The following is an 18795-nucleotide window of genomic DNA, read 5'->3' on the forward strand; positions in this document are numbered from 1 at the left end:
GGAGGGGGCCAAGAGCAGGAGGCCCGGGATCGATCATCGGCATTGACCGCACGTGATGGGGGCCGGGGCCGGGGCCGGGGCCGGGGCCGGGGCCGGGGCAGGGGCAGGGCGCGGCCTGGGATGGCCTCACTGAAAGTGACCTAACGGCTAATCGTTAAGCCCCGGATTGTTGGGCGAGGGCCAGGCCGGAGGAGCCCCCAAAGCACTTGGGCGGCCAAGCCTCGGGCTCACCGGCCAGACTGCGAGGGCGCTGGGCTTAGGATCCAAACTCGCCTGCGAAATCTTCCACCGAAAGGGGGCTCTCCCCCCAAAAGAGAAGCAGCAGAGGGTAAAAAATGCTTGACGAGATTGCTAAGTAAGCAGTCATCCTTCAAGGCCTTCAAGGATGACCGTAAAAATAGGCCTACAAAAAAACAAAAACTATTTTTAAAATGGTTTTGTCCGTTAACGATAGTGGAATCACTGTAGTTCAGCCATTAGCACCGTGGTGAAAATGGCAATAAAAATAGAAAAGATGGGGAAAGCAACTGGATAGGATCCTGTAAAGGACATCCTTGGAGATGGTGATACAATTGAGGGCATTGTGGAACATATTAATATACAAAATTATCTGAAGAGGGGAAGCTACCAACGGGTTGGGGCAAACCTTGTATCTTACTAACAGAAAAAGTGATTGAGAAAATGTCACTAATGAAGAGCCTACATGCCCTCTTTCCCAACTACCTAGAATCTTTTTTTAGACATCTGCACCAGAATTCCAGTCGTCCTCACTCAGGCATTAGTGGGGAACACTTGAAGGTATTCACAAGTGACGTACTCAACAACGCACCCCAGCTTTTCCATCTCAGTATTAACAAAGGTGTAGAGTGGAGAATTTGAGAAGCTGTTGTGGTTACTGTTTGGAGGTGATGGAAATTAAGCATTTGATTCAGGAAAAAGAATGTGGTCTTTGAGGCTCTTCTACACCCAGGTACCTGCCTTCCAGATGTCAGGATCATTTGGGATTCTTTGAAGGAAGTAGTAGCAGGAACAACCCTATTCAGTGGTGCTCTGTCAATAATCAGGGGGCGCGTGCCTGTCCAAGATCTTCACCTTTAGGGTGACCCAGAGTTGAGGTTGAGGACAGCTTCTCTCCCAGGGAATGGCAGAGTGCCTAGATGTTCACAGGTCGTCTCCTCCAATAGAGTGTGAAAGCTCCTTGAGGGCATGGACTGTCTTTGGCCTTTCTTTGTATCCCTAGGGCTCAGCACAGTGCCTGGCACGTAGTAAGTGCTTGATAAATGCTTGTTGGCCACCTAACAGAGCTTTCTGAGAGAGATCTGTAATCGCTGAAAGGAGTTCAGTTTGTTGATCACACAGGAAAGACCAAGTGGATGGTTGACATCTACTGCCCAGATTTCTGAATGGGCGGACAGGACAGATCAACAGTGAGGCAGGCCAGAGTTGGGAAGAAGTAACGCCAGCCAGATTGCTTTTAACAAACCGGAATCTCCTCTACTGACCCCAAGTATCCCATGAAAGCAAAGGCTCGTCTTTTCAACAGTAGCGTTGCTGTATAGCAGCAAGATATCACTTCCTCCAAAGAACTAAAGATGAAACTCACAGAGGGGAACGGAGAGGCACATGGTGAGTAGGGGCAGGCTAGTATAGCACACAGTAGGAGGCAAGGAGGCCATCGAGGACTTGGATAGCAACAAGAGAAGATAGGCTGGTCCCATGGCAAGAGGGAGGGATGACTGAGGGCAACCAGGATGGCCACTGGTGTCCTTTATCACAGGAGTCCCAGGAGTTGGGTAGGCTGGGATAGGTTATGATCTTCATTGCTGGAAGGACTCCCAGATCCATGAAATCACAGGCCCATTTGAGTATTTTTGGTCTTCCAGATGGCTGACTCATGTCACTCAGCCAGTGCTCGAACCCCATACAGTTTGATCGGTAGGACCTGCTGGAACTGGTTCTCATCACTCCTCTGAACAGAAGGAGGGAGGACTCAGTAAGCCAGAAGGTCGTCTTCCTATGAAGCAGCTCAATGCAGCCACTTATCCAGGTGCAAAGGGGAATGAAAAATGATCACATGTTGGGATGTAGTCGAGATGCTTTAGGATGATTGTTCGAAACTTTTTAAGAGAAACTCAGTTTAACAACATTTTGTGGATTGTCTCATAATGGGATTTGATTAAGAAAATACCAAATAACAAAAAGCTACTGTGAATTCAGTCACTGCTTTAATTGCATTTGTATTAAGAAAATAACATTTTTATAAATTTCCAAAATGGTCCTATGTATGTGAATGAGGCATTTATTCAGTTCACAATAAGGGGTGTTATGAAATAACTTATTTGTGGATTTGTAACTGGCATTTGACCTTATCACTCAACTGAAACTGTTCTTTCCCAAATTACCAGTGACCTGCCAGTTCCTGAATGCAGTGGATTTTCTCCTTCCCTTATCTTCTTGACTGACCTCTCTGTGGCCCTTGGTGCTGCAGACCACCCTCACCCCTGGATACTCTCTCCCCCCTGGATTTTCATGACATAGCAGTCATTTGATTCTTCTATCTGTATGACCACTCTATGGTCTCCTTTGCTGAATCATTACCCATATCACGCCCCCTAACTGTGGGTATTCTCCAGGGATCTGGCCAGGGATCTTCTTTTTCCCTTCTACGCTCTTGCTTGGTGACCTCATCCACTGCCATGATTTTCATCACCCATCTATATATCCAGTCCTAAGCTCTCTCCTGAGCTCTGCTTACACATCTCTGCAACTGACACACAACCCATAGGCACCTCAAACTCACCAAGTCTAAAACAGAACTCATTCACTTTTACCGAAGACCCACACCTCTTGTAAACTTCCCTGTTTCTATTGGCACCGTTATATGACCCCTCACCTGGATTCACAACATTGGGGGTGTTGCTGATGTCTCACTCTCCCTCACCCCATATATTTAACCCATTTACCATTACCCAACCTTTGTACCTGTCCCTTAATCATCTCTCCCCTTGGTCTACTCGCACAGCCTTCACCCCAGTTCAGTCTCTTTTATCACCCTGCACCTACTCAGTAAATGTTCTCTATTGCCTTTGAGATCAAATATAAAATCCTCTGTTTTGCTTTTTAAGTCTTTCATGACCCTGCCCCACCCTACCTTTCCAACCTTGTCATACATTACTTCCTTTTGCTGCCTTCTAAGGCCAGACTGGCCTTTGTGGTCTTCCTCGAAATATACTCCCATCTCTTATCTCTGCCTTTGCATTGCCTATCCTCTATGAGTGTCATGCAGTCCTTTCTCATCTCAGTCTCCTAAAATGCCATGTTTCCTTCAAAACTCATGTAAATGTCCACATTCTACATGAACTTCTTTTTTTTGTTTCCCCACCTGCTCCGCCTTCCTCCTCTCCTCCCCTAATTCATATAGATCTTTCTATCTGCACGGCTCTGCTGGCTAGACAGTAAGCTACCTCAGGGCAAGTATTATTTCATTTTTGTCTTTGTGTCCCCAAGGTCTGGATCAATGCCTGAGACACAGTTGGCACTTAATAGCTGCTTGGTGGTTGGTTGATTAAACACCAAAATCTTTGATTCTGTGGTTGTGGTCACATTCTTTACTCAGATGGCTAGCACATGAAGTTTTCAACTCCCTGGCCTGCCCTGTTCTTAATCCTTCCTTTTGAAGAGTTCCAGTGACATCACAGGATGATGTCTTGACTTGCTTGTGAATTGGATTCAAGTGAGGCATAGCTGCGCAGTCATCAGCCTCGCTCTCTCTTCCAGAACCATTGAAGTCCAGTGGCAGGACACAAATCAGGGCGACTGGCGATGGCTCGGGCTGCAGTGGATGACCCAGTCACCTTTGACGTCTGACCAAGCTCTAAGTGCTCCTCAGAGCCTGCTTCAGCCGCCTTCGTGGCCATTGGAACAAATTGTTCTTATCCCCCCGATCTGCCGGAGGAAGTCTTCACATGCTTGGGGTAGACACCCACAACTCACTGAAGGGTTTGAGACCTCTTGGTTACCCTCAACCTAATTTAGACCATCTGCTGAAATGTTTACTGGGGTGTGGCCACCGTGCATGCTATAGCTTCTTGAAGCCATGAGAGTTGGGTGAATCAGGTGGACGCCGAAGGTGAATTAGCAGCCCTGGAAAGGGCACGGCAGCCCTCCGTGAACACCTTATACAGCCCAGTCTGCTGCATTGGCACATATGGATCCATTGTGTTAGACGCAAACTTCACCAAAAGTGATACAGAATCAATCTTGATCTCCTCAGAACCTTAAAGAAATGTGTTCTTAATACGGTGAACTGTTTTGGGAAAAAAAAAATTGGGGGGATAAATCTTAATGTCCAGTTTGTTTTAGATCTAAGCTAATTTTCCCCCAACACTGGCCCTTGGAGTCCTTGCTAGTTCATGAAACACCACATATCAGAAATGTTTGCGTTTTGTGATGATTGCGATTTAGATTGTGTTCATCCAAGTTAGCTATTTTTAGTTCTGTCCTTAAGGAAATGTCACTCAAGTTCAAAATTCCAGTCTCCGTTGCAGTACCAAATCACAGGACACGGTATTGATTTTAGCTAAGCCAGTTTCGCCAAAGTTTTTGTCAGTAAATAGTGACTGAACTTTAGTCTACTGAAAAGAGGAGTGGGTAAGGTTTTATTGAGGTTCTTAGTAAAAAGCTAGCCTTAGAAAGTCAGGTCATTTTTCATGATAGACAAACTTTGAATGGTGCATTGTCATTCTCAACCTCCCACCTGCTTCTAGAGGTGCTGAAGGCCCTCCGCCTCACCTCCTCAGCAGCCACAGCTTCTGAAGACCTACGAGAGATATTCTCACCTCCAAAGTTTTTGGCAACGTCAAATGACTCAGCATCAGAAATGACACTTAAAGAACATTCATTACTGTCTGCTTTGCTGCTTTACCCTAAGGAATCCAGGGACTTTCCATTGAACTTGTAGCTGAACCATCCTCTATGTATTTTCTCTCCCCATTGAATGTGATCTTGAGAGAAGGGACTGGATGGATAGATAGATAGAAAGAAAGAAAGAAAGAAAGAAAGAAAGAAAGAAAGAAAGAAAGAAGGAAAGAAAGAATAGACAGCATATGAGCAAGCATTATTCCATGCTTACTACAGGCCAAGCACTGCACTAAGCTGGGGATGCAAGTTTGAAAAAAAAAAGTTACAACAGTGAAAAAGCTGACATTCTCATGGGGAAAGAGAACACATAAGGGGAGAAGGGGGGAAGGGGAGAGAGGCTAGATGACTGGTAAGGAAGTGGTAAAAGCTGGAGAGTGAGGATTGTAGATAAGAGGGAAGTAAGCCTTGCTTGGATCCAGTCCAGAGACTCAGTGAGAAGGTTAGGCGTCTCTGCAGGGCAGAGTCATTTCTAGGCTGAGAATGCTATTGGGAAGGAGGTGGAGAATTTCCAAGACTGACAAGTGAAGTTGGGAGGAATTCTCTCTGTCTCTCTGTCTCTGTCTGCCTCTGTCTCTGTCTCTTTCTCTCTCTCTGTCTCTGTCTCTCTCTGTCTCTCTCTCTCCCTCTCCAGTGCTTTGTAAATGCTTAATACATGTTTTTTCATTCCCTCAAAACGCTAAAATAACAGTAACATTTTTCAGAAATCAAGTGTTGGTAACACTGACAAGAGCTGTAAGTGTATATAGCATCGTGTAGATACACACCCTGCTTACCTGGGCTTTGCACCCTTTTTGAGGTTTTTGTGCAAATGACAAGTGAAACTTGGGGATTCTCTCTGTGCTTTTCAAAGCTAGCCTCCTTGGCAGTAGGAAGGACTTGAAATGCAGTTGGAGGGGAGGATTTTTTCTCGTAAAATAGCAAGATAAAATTTCTTGGATGAGATCATAAGGCTGTTGTTTCTTTCAAGTGATCCTGACCCTGGACTGCGAAGTCGAGATGAAAGCATCTGGTGGCCTTTGGTAGAAATCCCTCCGTTCTGTTTCTCTTTGTCAAGGGGCTTGGACTGTCATAACTCTGGATCTAAAACAAGAAAGTCTCATCTTTGCAGGGTAGGTATGATGATGGCAGCAACCCTGTACAATGAAGGACTGTTTGTTAGCAAAACCCTAAAAGTTAATAAAAGAACATCAAGTTGGAGCCTGAATGGAATATTTAGGTTGTCAGTATAGGTGGAGCTTCCTGTACCCTCCTGTGTTGACTTGCTTTATCTATGCTGCTCTTAGGTAAAGGATGTTGCAGATGCAATGTGGGAGTAGATAGAAAGCTAGCCTTGGAGCTAAGGAAACCTGGGTTCAGGTCCTGCCTAGCCTCAAGGCCTGCTAGTTATGTAGCCCTTGGCAAATCACTTCACCTCTCAATGCTCTGGACAACTTGCTTGCTATAGAGTATTGTACTGAAGTCACCCCTGCAGTGGCACAAGGAGTTTCCTCTTCCAGGGGTTCCCTGGGAAGTCACAGGTCCAGCCCCCATCACTGAAGTCAGCGCATATGTGACCGATACAGGAAGAGCTCAGCAGGAATGGATTCAACCTTCCCCTCATCCAAATGTGAAATATTGGGATCATTTAGAAAACTGGGGTCAGGAGTATAGGTAAGTGATAGGATGCCTGGCCATCATTTCTGATTTTACTGTGGAGAACAGCTCTTGAGCAACCTTGCCTTTAGCATTACCTTAGTCATCGGACGTTTGGTTTTAACTTTAGACCACCATAGAATGGTTGGAAGATCTACCCTAGGAATGCAAGGACACGACTCTCAATCTCTTTTGCTGGTTCATCCATATTTCACTACCCCCAGAATCCTGTGCTCTGTCCAGAGCAAGCTCTCTCTCTGTCTCTGTCTCTGTGTGTGTGTCTCTCTCTTTTTCTTTAAATTAAAATCTTGTGTTTTTTATGTCACCAGAATGTCTCCCAGTAATCGATAATAATAGCTAGCATCTCTATGGGCTTTAAGGTTTGCAAAGAGATTTATAAATATCATCTTATTTTGATCCTCTCAACAACCCTGAAAGGCAGGTACTCTAATTAGCCCCAATTTCTAGATGAGGAAACAGGATGACAGAGGCGAAGTGCTTGCCCAGGGTCCCACAGCTAGGAAGTCTCTAACGCAGGATTCTGGGCCCTTTCCAGTTGTCCTCATCTCTAGCTCACTACTGATCCCAGATGGCTGCAGAGGAGAGAGTGAGACTGAGGACTTTGCACAGCTCTGCCTCACTTCAATCCAATTCACTTGCAAGTCAAGACATCACCTTCCTGATGTCATTGGTCTTCTCTGAGAATGAAGGATAAACAACAAAGCAGGATTGGAACTCAGAACTTCCTGACTCCAAGTTGAATACTATCCACTGAGCCATGTTGCAGTCTCCCTCCCCCTCCCCCATCCTATATAACAAATAATAATTTTAAAGAAAAAAATAAAAGAGAAAAAAATCAGCAAAACTGACTAATCCATTGAGGAGATGTGAAAATCTGCATCCGTGCCCCTGCCCCAGCAGTGTGTTCTCAGATCTCTTCTTGGGGCCTTTGGGGCTTCTTTGTAACAGCCACTTCTGATTACTTTGTAGCCACTGTTCTTTCCATTAACTTTGTCGTATTCCTTGTGTCCATTGTTTTGTGGGCTCTGCAAGTCACTGTTAGAGAGCTCTTCATACACACTTCTTAACCTGGCTTCTGAACTTGTTTTGTTTAATATCTTAATAACTTTACTTAGTAGGATTGGTTTCCTCTGTGACCTTAGATACTTTGTGCATTTAAAAACATGATGCTGAGAAAGGTCCCTTTGTGGCCTACCCCTGACTACTGCCCAGGGGTCTGTGATCCCAGCGAGGTCACCCCCTGCCCTCTTTCTAACTTCGTTGGCCATTGAGGGTATCACCTTCCTTCCTTCCTTCCTCCCTTCCTTCTTCCTTTCCTCCCTCCCTTTTCCCCTTCCTTTCCTCCTTTCTTTCCTTCTCTTCTTCCTTCCTTCCTTCCTCCTTTCCTTCCTCCCTCTCTCTTCTTCCTTTCCTCTCTCCCTTCCTTTCTTCCTCCCTTTTTTCTTCTCTCCCTCCTTCCTTCCTTCCTCCCTTCCTTCTTCCCTTTTTTCCTCCTTTCTTTCCTTCTCTTCTTCCTTCCTTCTTCCTTTCCTCCCTCCCTTTTCCCTTTTTTCCTCCTTTCTTTCCTCCTTTCTTCCCTTCTCTTCTTCCTTCTTTCCTTTCTCCTTTCCTTCCTCCCTCCCTCTCTTCCTTTTTGCCTTCCTTTCTTCCCCTGGTTCACCTCCTTGACTCAAGTCTCCTCCATCCCACATGTGCAGTGAATGGCCAGGTCCACACTATTCTTGTCTCAATGGCACCTCTCAGTCTTGTTCCTTTCCGGACTCTCACAGCCACCACCTCATCTGACAGCCTTCTCAGCACCTCCCCCAAGTCAAAGACTGCCAAAGAGGGCCACACCACAAACTAGCTTTTACAACAGGCTTTAAGATTTGCAGATCACTGAACAAAGATCTCCTCTGATCCTCCCAACAGCCCTGGGAGGCCCATGGTGATTAAGCAACTTGTGGTTAGCTCAAATCTGAAGCAGGATTTGAATTCTGGTCCTCCAGACTCCAGGCCCAGTCCTCCAGGCCTCTATCCACTGGGACCCCCTGAATAAGTACAGGGGATTTATTCCTGACAAAGCAATGTACGGACATACCAGAGATGGTGACTATCATTAGGGGCTGGTCCTGGCCCTGGCAGACTTTTAGTCTGCTTCTATTTAAGTGATTATGAGGTTTTGTTCCTTTTTTTGCATATTACGTTAAACAGGTAAAATGCCTTCACACTAGATGTCCCCCAGCCCTGGAAGCACACCTGTATTCTCTGTGGTCTCTTAGAGTCTCTTGTTTCCTGTTGTGCTCAGCTAAGAAGCCCAAAGCCCTCACTTCCCCACCCAGGCACTGATGTGCCCGCCTCCTTTTTTTTCTTGTATATGTTTGTGTAGGTCCATCATCTCCTTAACCGAATGTCAGCTTCTTGAGAGCAAGGGCTGTTTCATTTTTGTCTGTGTCCCCAATACCTGGCACAATGCCTGCCTGGCCTATAGTAGGCACTTCATAAATTTTTGGTAATTTTTTCAGAATGATATCCCCTGTCTTATGTAGAACACTGTTAAGCCCTACATTAATCTATACTCACTCACATAGATTAACCCAGTTTTGTTTTTGTTCAGTCGTTTTTTAGTTATGTCCTACTGATCATGATGCCTTTTGGGGGTTTTCTTGGCAAAGATACTAGAGTGGTTTGCCATTTCCTTCTCCAGCTCATTTGACAGATGAGGAAACTGAGGTAAAGGGGGTTAAATGACTTGCCCAGGGTCACCCAGCTAGTAAGTGTCTGAGGCCAGATTTCCTGACTCTAGGCCCGGCGCTCTATCTACTGCACCACCTAGCTGCCCTAACTCAGTTTCATATGAATTAGTAATTATCTAAATCAAACACTTAGATGGCAGAAGCAGCAGAACCATCTTGTGATTCAAGCTTTTAAAGGGTTTTTTCTTTTAATGGTGTTCAGTGAATTTCTGGGGTGGGGACAGGGGCGGGGGGGATTATTTTAGCATCTTTTCCAAAGGTGTCTCATTCGGCCTTACTAGAAATCCGACCTCAGCACTTTTTTTACCCTATGATGTAGTATGTAGCTTATATAGGAGCCACATCAAACATCCAATACAATACCAACTTTATTCTTTGTGTTTAAACGTGTTGAGCTGGTTTAAATTTGAGAACATTAGTTCCGAGAGGTTTCCTGTAATTGTTGTGCACCGATAAAGAATTAAATCATTTTATTTCCTGAAATATAAACTAACTTGTAATAAAGCAGAATCTATACAAGGTAACTTATAAAGACTACATTTAGAATATTTTCTCTATACAGTGAAAAAACCAGACTCATTAAAGATGATTGCTATACTACACAGTATTTTGAGACATATTTCCTCTCCCTTTCTACTTGAGCTTTTTAAAAAACTCCATTGTATTATTGTGTATTAGTTACTATTATGTACATTATGCAAATTATATCTTACTTTAATGTTCTATATTCTGTGAGAAAAGTAAATGCCCTCTAGGAGAGACCTGTTCTGATCCCTGGTGGAGAGGTGGACAAAAATGATCCTGTGTGTGTTCTCAGGAGCTTTCCTAACTGAGGTCAAGTTCCCTTGGCCTCTATTCAGCTGAAAAGACCTCCAATAAAAGCCTGGTGAGAGGTGTGCCTCTCATCAGAGGACCAGCCCAGTTGATGAATTTTTGTGTCCATAGCAAGTCATAGAGATCATGTGATGTGTGGAGACACTGATAGGCAGACTCATGAAATCGAATCTTTTGAAGTAACCAAGCTCTTGGGTTTTCTCTGATATTGATTATCTATTTGGGGGGGGGGGCTAGGCAATCAGGGTTAAGTGACTTGCCCAGGGTCACACAGCTAGTAAGTGTCAAGTGTCTGAGGCCGGATTGGAACTCAGGCCTTCCTGACTCCAGAGTCAGTGCTCTATCCACTGCACCACCTAGCTGCCCCTGATTATCTATCTGTTGATCATTCAGGTGTTGATAGAGATTCATCCATGCGTCACTTCTGCATTCTACTTGGCTTTTGAGAATTTCATTACTCATTTTACTTTCAAAAATGATGGAGAAAGACAAGAAAAGGAAATGAAATTCCAGTTAGCCTATTTTACCTGCTAAGATAAAGACTTGACTTTACTTCAAAGGCAGTCCCAAAATGACCGACAAAGGCTGCTGAACACTTGAAGCTGTGGAGTAAGTTTGAGGTGCTTCCAGTTCAAGGTGGAACGGAGCCCTCTGAGGAGGAAGAAGCGGCTGCCCCTGCTGCCTAAAGTGATGATGCTTGCAAAAGAGAGAATGCCCAAGCCCGGTCCCAGGACGATGAGAAGGGTGCCATCGTACTGACTTACCAGGAGCACTGAGGTAGCATGCTTCCTTCTCGGAACAGGTTCCTGAAACATGATGGAGACCTTTCCAAGATTCATCAGACCTGAACCATGTCTCTCCACTTCCCACTTCTCATTCTACTACAGGGAACCAAGGAAGCTTTTCTAGGGATTATGAAACTGGAGGCCCTGGTACCATAGGTGGTGTTTTCATACCTCCTGCCAAGTGAAGGTTTAAAAAATAAGAAAAATATGGGAAGTCAACCTCTGGTGCAAGAAATGGTGTCCGGGTGACCTGGGCCAGGAATGGATTGTATGCAATGAGAACTAGGGAGAATCTCTTTGACTTGATTCTTAGAACCAACCCAAAGCTCTTCCACAGGATCACAGCATCTCAGAGGCCAGCTTTTCCAACCCATTCATAAATAAGGATCACCATGGCCAACAAGTCATCTTCCAGCCTTAGTAGGGAACCCCATAACCTCCTGAGATAGCCTGAGTGTGCTATAGGCAGGAAGGTCTTCCTTCCTGAACTACTTCGGAGGGTCTATGATCTCATTAGTGCTCTGGTAATGCAGATTGCAACCCTCCCATAATGTTTCCCACCTACCTCTTTGCAAGTTTTGTCTCTTCCTCATTCTGCCCATTGGAACTTCTCGGGAAGTCTAACCCCTGTTCTCCATGGCAGATTTCCCAATGCTTCCAAGCAGACATCATGTCTCTGCCCCATCCCAAATCTTCTATTGCCAGAGTATTTCCAGTTCCCACTTGGCCTTAGGTGGCACAGCCTCAAAGTCTCTCATCAACCTTTTTGTCCTCTTGTGCACATTGCCTAGGTAGTCACTATCCTTCCTAAAAATGAAGACATTGGAGAGGGGTGTGATGACAGGGCTGAGCACAACGGGCAGTCATCTTGGGTGTCATTGACACCAAGCCAAGGATCCCATTAGCAGTTTGGGTTTTGTCTGCTCTACCCCACTAGTGACTTGGATTGAGCTGGCCATTAATGATAAACCTTAAGCCAAAGACTACAGTGAGTGGCAGGCAGAAGATGAGTGGCACAGTGACTGACGGTTGGCAGGGAGACTAGCAGTCCTCCCCCTCTCAGCCCCAGCTGGCCTTCCGAAGATGGCATAACAATGTGAATGAGAAACGTTCACGCAGGGAGGTGGGCACCCCAATAGAAGGGACTCTCTGAGGTCAAAGACTCTTCATGGTCCTCGTGTTCCCAAAGCCTGGCACATTGGAGGGGCCGGAGTTTGGATCCGTGATTCCATCGTGCGGGAAGCTTCATGATAGAACCATAGATCTACCACTGAAAGGGACTTCAGAGCTCCCTAATCCAACCCCCCTGCAACGTACGGATGAGGACCCTGGGCCAGAGATGGCCAGTAACTTGCTCAGGTCCTACAGGTATTGAGCGTTTCAGCCAGTGAAGCTGTTCAGCCACTCCCTGTGAGGCAGCCTTGCCCCAGGCCCCAGGACCCAGTGGGTTAGAGGCAGGCCTCACAAGCCACGGTGCTGCAGGGCTCTCCCACCTTCTCTCCACCTGCTGGCTGCCCTGGCTTCCTTCAGCCCCAGCTGAGACCCCACCCTCACAAGGAAGCCCTGGCCCAGGCTTCGTTCATCTCGGCCCCTTCCCTCTGTTGATGATTTCCGCTTGGCCCTGTCTTATCTTGTTTGTCCCTAGTGCTTAGCATGTTGGCTCCCCCACTGGACTGAAAGCTCCCAGCACTTAGCCCATGGTCTGGGCACTTAATCAATGCTTGTTGACTGGTTGTGATACTGCCTGTGGCCTGGCAACAGTGGAAGGCACTGACTAAGTGCTTTCAAATTGAATCAAATTATGATTCCTAAGTCCTGAAGTCTTATAGCGGGGGAGCTGCTGCTGTTCTGATATGGCACAGGGGCCATGCTCTGCCTGATAATGCTGAGCTTCCTAAGCCCGGGATGGGCAGCCTGAAGCAGGCGAGGTCCTGGCCCAGCTTCAGCCAGGTGGTGAAGCAGACTCCTCCCCTCCAGCTTCTTGACTGGCGTTCTGCCCCAGTTATTAAAGTCCATCAGTTGGGCCTGGGGAGTGGGAGGAGCTGCCAAAGAAAGCCAAAAAAGGACCAGAGGCTGCTGATCACTCTGTGAACTCCTTTGTATGAGAAGTGTGGAACTCAGAAGGTCAAAAAGTGCTTGGAACGTAAAAAAGATACAGACGTGCTGAGGAGAAGAAGCCATCAGCAGGATTTGTCTGTAGAGCTGCTGATGCAGCATGCCTAACCACCCAACGCACATTGGTTTTCGATGGGCTGTTTGATCTCAAGCATTTTTGTAACTCTTTATCTGATAAGGTCACATCAGGTAAAATGTGTTTAAGGCATCTGTTCCCATAAATATTTAAAGCCTTCCTGCATTGGGTTTCATTGCTTTCTGCTTTATTGCAACATAAGGGGTTAGGGTTCTGAACTGGCAGTTAAGGAAGACCTGGGTTGTAATTCTGCCTCACTAGCAGGGTGACTATGGGCAAGGTATTTTGGCTTCCTGACCCTCAGGTTTCTCATCTCTAAAATGGGAATTATTGTGTAACAGAGTGGTACCATACATAGATTTAATTTGTATGAACTCAGCTATCTACCCTGGGGCAAGGGAAAAACGAAATGATTTTAAAAGCACTCGTGCCTGTCATTCTGTTCTATGAGAACGTGGCATGGAGTGAGCTTCCGATGGAGAGATGGGTCTTTTGTTCCCTCAGCTGGTCCCAGCGCCCAGGGGCCTCTCTCAGTGTGGGCAGCTCACCATGATTAGGATTAGGATCTCTTCATCTCTCCACAGTCAGACTTTACATTTTGCTTCAGTCAATGGAGTGAACAAGAGGGTCCAACCGCTGGCATTTCTCCTCAGCTGAAAGGCCCCTGCTGTGCTCCCTTGACTTCCTTGTGCCTTTTCCTGCCTGCTGTGGCTCTAGATGGGTATACCTTATTCAAAAGGAACTGCCAAGGTAAAAGAGGAGGGATGAGGGGGAAATATTGTGTATTAAGAGGATATATTCATGCCAAAGAAGGAGAAAAAGGAGGAATGAGTCGCTGCCCCTCACCTCCTTCCCTTCCCCTCCCTAACCCCCTCCTCTTTTGCCCCCCTTCCCCTTGCCTGACTGATCCCCAAGTATCCTTCCTGTGAGTGAGTGTGGGTGTATGAAAGAGGAAAAAAAATAATCGACACAACTGATTGATGCATTCAGAAAATTTTTGATGTATAACACCTGTGGGCCTCTCACCTCCACAGTGGGGGTGAGAAAAAAGAGTCAGCACAACTGTATAAACCTCAGAGGACAAAGATATTTGTGGCAGGAAACACCACAGCCTTGCTCTCTGTGGATACACATCAGTCTTACAACAAGAGAGGAACAGATACTTGTAACATGATCCACAGCCTTTTATAACATTTCAGTTGCCTCAGGCTTGATTTCTATAAAAGCTAATCTTATTTGAGAAAACTCCTACCTCTCATCTTGGTCACTGTTCCTTGGAAAAAATAAAGGAGAAACTGAGGCACAAAAAAGCTCTATTCATGTGTGGAAATCCATGAGCCAAGTGGAGACTCATGATGAAGAGCCTTTGAGTAAAGATTAATGGAGATTTTTTTTTTTTAAATTGTCATTGGAGTACCTTACAGACTCCCTGGGCAGAAAGAGAAAGTAGATGAGGAATTTGAGGAGCAGATCACAAGCCTGGCATGGTGTGATAGTAGTGATGGGAGAACTTCACTTATCTAGATATGTCAAAAACCAAAGCAGCTAGTACCTTTTTGCCTTGCCTTAATAAGGATTTAATCCTTCAGAAGGCAGAGGAATCATCAAAGGAGAATTCTGCATCTGGTTCTCTCTAAAACAGGGGCATTGATTGCTGGGATAAAATGAAGGGAACCCTAAGGAAGAAATGACCACTCTCTTCTAAAGTTTGTGATAGAGGAGAGGAAATCCAGGGAAAGTCTGAGATGTAGGAAGCCAGGTGGTTGCAGGGGGTAAGGGTGTTGAACTTGTAGTGAGGAAGACCAGAGCTGAAATCCTGCCACCAGCACTTACCAGTAGTGTGACCCTGGGCAAATGACTTAACCTCTCTCAGCCTCAGTTTCCTCATCTGTAAACTGAGAGTAAGAATGATGTCTAGCTCCCAGAGTTGTTGTGATGATCAAATGAGACAACATATGTGAGGTGCTTTATCAACCTTGAGGTGTTCTAGAAATGCTAGATGTGATGATGGGGAAAGCAGATTCCAGGAGGTTCAAAGGAAAAAGAGAACTGCATTCCATGGAATCAAATTCTACAGGACAGGTCCACTCAGGAGAGACGGGAGATGATCATGAAGGAAATTCCAAAGATATAAAGAGAAACAGTTCCACCGGAGGTGGGAAATGGAATTTGTCGGAAGAGACAAATGTAAGTGACAGGGAACTCACCAACTGACACTTTCAAAAGGAGTTTGCAGAAGATGGAAGCAAGGCCAGGGAACAGATGAATGAGTGAGTATGAGTGCAAAAATAATGTCAAGTATGCTAGAAAGCTCAGAATGAGCTGAAGTTGGTAAGGGAGGCAAAGAAGAACAGTTTTTTATTTTATTTTTAGCTGTTTGGGGGCAGGGCGGGGAGGATCTAAGAAGGGTCAGGATCTCTTTGGAGTACAATTGATAGAACCCCAGGCTTGCAGTCAGGAAGACCTGAGTTCAAATTCAGCCTTAGATACTTACTAGCCATGTGACTTCACCTCTGCCTGTCTCAGTTTCCTCCTCTGTAACATGGAGATAAGGTTATCACCTACTTCCCAGTGTTGTTGTGAGATTCAAAGCACTTTACAAACCTCAAAGTATTAACATTATTTTTAGATGACACGTTAATAACTGACCACAAAGAAAAGGCAAAGCTACTTAATCCTTACTTTGCTTCTCTTTTTTTCTGCCAAAGAGAGGTGTCTTTGGACTGAAAATGACAGAAGCAAAATGGACAACATAAGGAGGAGCTAGCAAGAGAGCGCTTAGCTCATGCCCTTTGGCGCTGTGCCCATCCTGGGGTGGGCCCAGAGAACACCTGCCTATGGGATGGCAGAGCCACCATTAGTGGCATTTGAAAGATCGTGGAAGACAGGAGAGGGGCCACAAGAGTGGAAAAGGGCAGAATTTGTCCCAATTTTCAAAACAGGGTAAGGAAGAATCAGCAAATTGTAGGCCAACGAGCTTTCTTCAGGCTTCTGAAAACAAGCAAACAGAACAGGGCATTGAGGAGATAGTTCATGAGTATCTAGAAAGAGAAGTGGTGATTCTGAAGAATCAGCCTGGCTTCATCAAGAGCAGGCCATTCATTGGAGCCTGCTCCCAGTTCTCTTTTTGAGTAAATGAGGGGAAGGCTGGGGAGACAAGGTTCGATAAAGTATTTCTTCCCTTCTTGTGAAGAAGATGGAGGTGGTGGCTGCCACTGGAGCTGTGGTTCCATAGATTCAGGACTGGTAGGATGGTTCAATGGTCACTTGGCAGGAGGTCTCCAGGGGAATGCCTCACACATCTGCGCTTGATTGACCCTGTGCCATTTAACATTTTTATCAGTTAACTTATATAAAGGCATGGATGTCATGGGTGGCATGTTGGTAAATTATTAACAATCAGCCCTCCAAAAAAATGTCTATGGAACACTGCCCTTAAACTTTTGAGTTTAATCTGTTATTAACATTTTCTCTGTCACTTTCTTAAGTCGAGAAATTGACAAAACAGTAAATCCAATCCTGATCTGTAGCATTTGCTGATTCCCCAGGTATCAACGCTCACCATTAAAATGAAACAGTTGGCTCTTGGAAGCCTGTTTGATCCTGCTCCGGCACAGCTCCATATGGCTGAGAACTCCTAGCTGGGTAGGCCAGCTAAGACACTGGATAACGGAGCTCACCAGGCTACCTAACACATTGGAGGGAATCTAATAAGAGGGAAGTTAATTTGGGGGAGTCAGTCTTTGGGAAGATCAAAAACTCAGTTTCCCAAGTGCGGTATGGAGCCGGCATTCTTAGCAGTTTGTCTGAAGCCCAGGAGCCTCACTTGAGCAAGGATGAGTACACCTTGTCTTGAAGCAGAGGCTGGAGGGTGACCATTTGACTGATGTAGGTTGGCCTCGGTGGCTCTGGGGTTCCTTCCAGCTCTCAGGTTCTGTGGTTCTGTGATGATTTGTGGGGAAACAGGAAGAAGCAGACGTTTGGTAGGGCAATCACTCTGTTAATATGCAGTAATAAGAAACAAAGTCTCCACAAAGAAGTGAAGCCTTTACAAGGGTACTTTTTACTCTCTTGATCAATTTTCCTACAGAAATGGAGAAGTTTGGAGGAGGGGGAGGTTTAGGAGAAAGATAATGAGTTCCATTTTGGACATGTTGAATTTGATTGGAAATGTCTCAAAGACAGTTGGTGAGCTGGGTCTGAAGCTCAGGAGAGAGAGAGACTGGTTCTGGATCTCTATGGATTTGGGAATCATTTGTATGGAGATGAGAGTTAAACCCATGAGTATGGAGGATAATCCTAGAAACAAACAGCTCCAGTTTTCATTACTGTGCTTATTGCTACTGGGTTTATGGCCTGATAAAAATCTCCATTCGCTTCATGTCCCTGTTACCACCACATGGAAAAGATTCTGCCTCTGACCTTAGCTCTGACTGAACAGCTAACAGAAGTGTCATTGATGCCTCCTTGGGATTTCTTTCACCTTTGGATAGTTCACTGTAAGACAGTCTTTACGAAGGCCTTTCCCCTAAAAAAGGAGTACTGCCCAGCCTGGCTCTCATTTTGAAAAGTTAACTCTCAGGAAAAAGCCTCAAGCTCCAGCTTTGGTCTGATCGCATGCAGTGATCAGTGGAAAGAACTTGGCATTTCCAGGTTGAGACCGTGCTCCAATCCAGATTCTGACACTTTCTACATGGGACAAATCATTTCACCTTTGGAGGATTCATTTTCCTCATTCCTATAAGAGGGTTGGACTAGATCCGGGGTTCAGTGACCTTTAAAAAAAGAATCTCGATAACTGTATGTCAATATAATTGGTTTCCTTTGAAAGCTATGCATTTAATTTTATGCATTTAAAAACACGATTCTGAGAAAGGGTCCATGGACTTTATGAGATGCCTAAAGAATCCATGAGAGCACTTGGCTAGGATCCTTCTAACTCTATACCTGTGGGTTTGTGATTCCCTTCCCTTCGATAGCTATTGCCACTATATTCCTTCATATTGGCTTGGCCAGTGTAGCTATTTATTTTCCCCAAGTCTGATGAAATATTTAAAACCCATCTAGCCATGGTCAGCTGCAGCCAGACAGAAGGCTCCTTGTGATGACAGTTCTCCCTGGCATTCTTCTTGGTAACCTTAAGAATAAAGGACCCGAGCAGATGACACAGTCTGAGAGTCTCCCTTGACTGAATTTTCTCTGATTCAGCCTAGAGATGAGGGTTGCTCTTTTTCTCATGCTCAGTCTGCCTCTTGCAGCTCATTTACATTGTGGCCTCTCAGTCTCCACCAGCAGTCCTTCAAAAGTTTCCAGTCTTATGTACCTGTGCCATGATAAACTCTTAACACCTTTCCATTTGAACGCAAACGTAATCCAGGTTGCATTTTGTGGCCACTATACTTGATGTTTATCATTAAAACCTTCATCTGATGCCTCACTGCAGAATATTAGTGCCAGTGGATCCTCAAAGGCTCTGTTGGCAGGCTACAAGCTTCCAGCAGGTTTGGCCAACCTAGACAGACTTGGAGGCTTGAAGTCCCATCTGGTCACTGTTGTCCCAGAACCAGCCTGGCTAAGTTTGGAGAAGCTCCTTGTTCTAGCCTGCAGGCTAGTAGGATTTCCAACCACAGTAACTCCCAAATAGCATCTGCTAAGTAGAGCTGGGTTCTCTGTCAGC

The 18795-nt window shown here is 45.4% G+C and overlaps 1 protein-coding gene across 3 annotated transcripts in view; it reads left to right on the plus strand.

Annotated features, from left to right (window-relative positions):
* Positions 1–5955: 5955 nt before the first annotated feature.
* Positions 5956–18795, plus strand: part of MICU3 (mitochondrial calcium uptake family member 3) — an 84089-nt gene continuing 71249 nt past the window's right edge. For 2 of the 3 annotated variants that reach the window (XM_027853655.1, XM_027853659.1), the window contains exon 1: positions 5956–6570. The gene's annotated coding sequence lies outside the window, so the exon portion shown is untranslated. The remainder of the gene's footprint in view (positions 6571–18795) is intronic. The other variant, XM_027853658.1, reaches the window with a different exon arrangement.

The sequence above is a fragment of the Vombatus ursinus genome, unplaced genomic scaffold (assembly GCF_900497805.2).
Source record: "Vombatus ursinus unplaced genomic scaffold, bare-nosed wombat genome assembly UNPS02010193.1, whole genome shotgun sequence".
In the NCBI taxonomy this organism is placed as follows: domain Eukaryota; kingdom Metazoa; phylum Chordata; class Mammalia; order Diprotodontia; family Vombatidae; genus Vombatus; species Vombatus ursinus.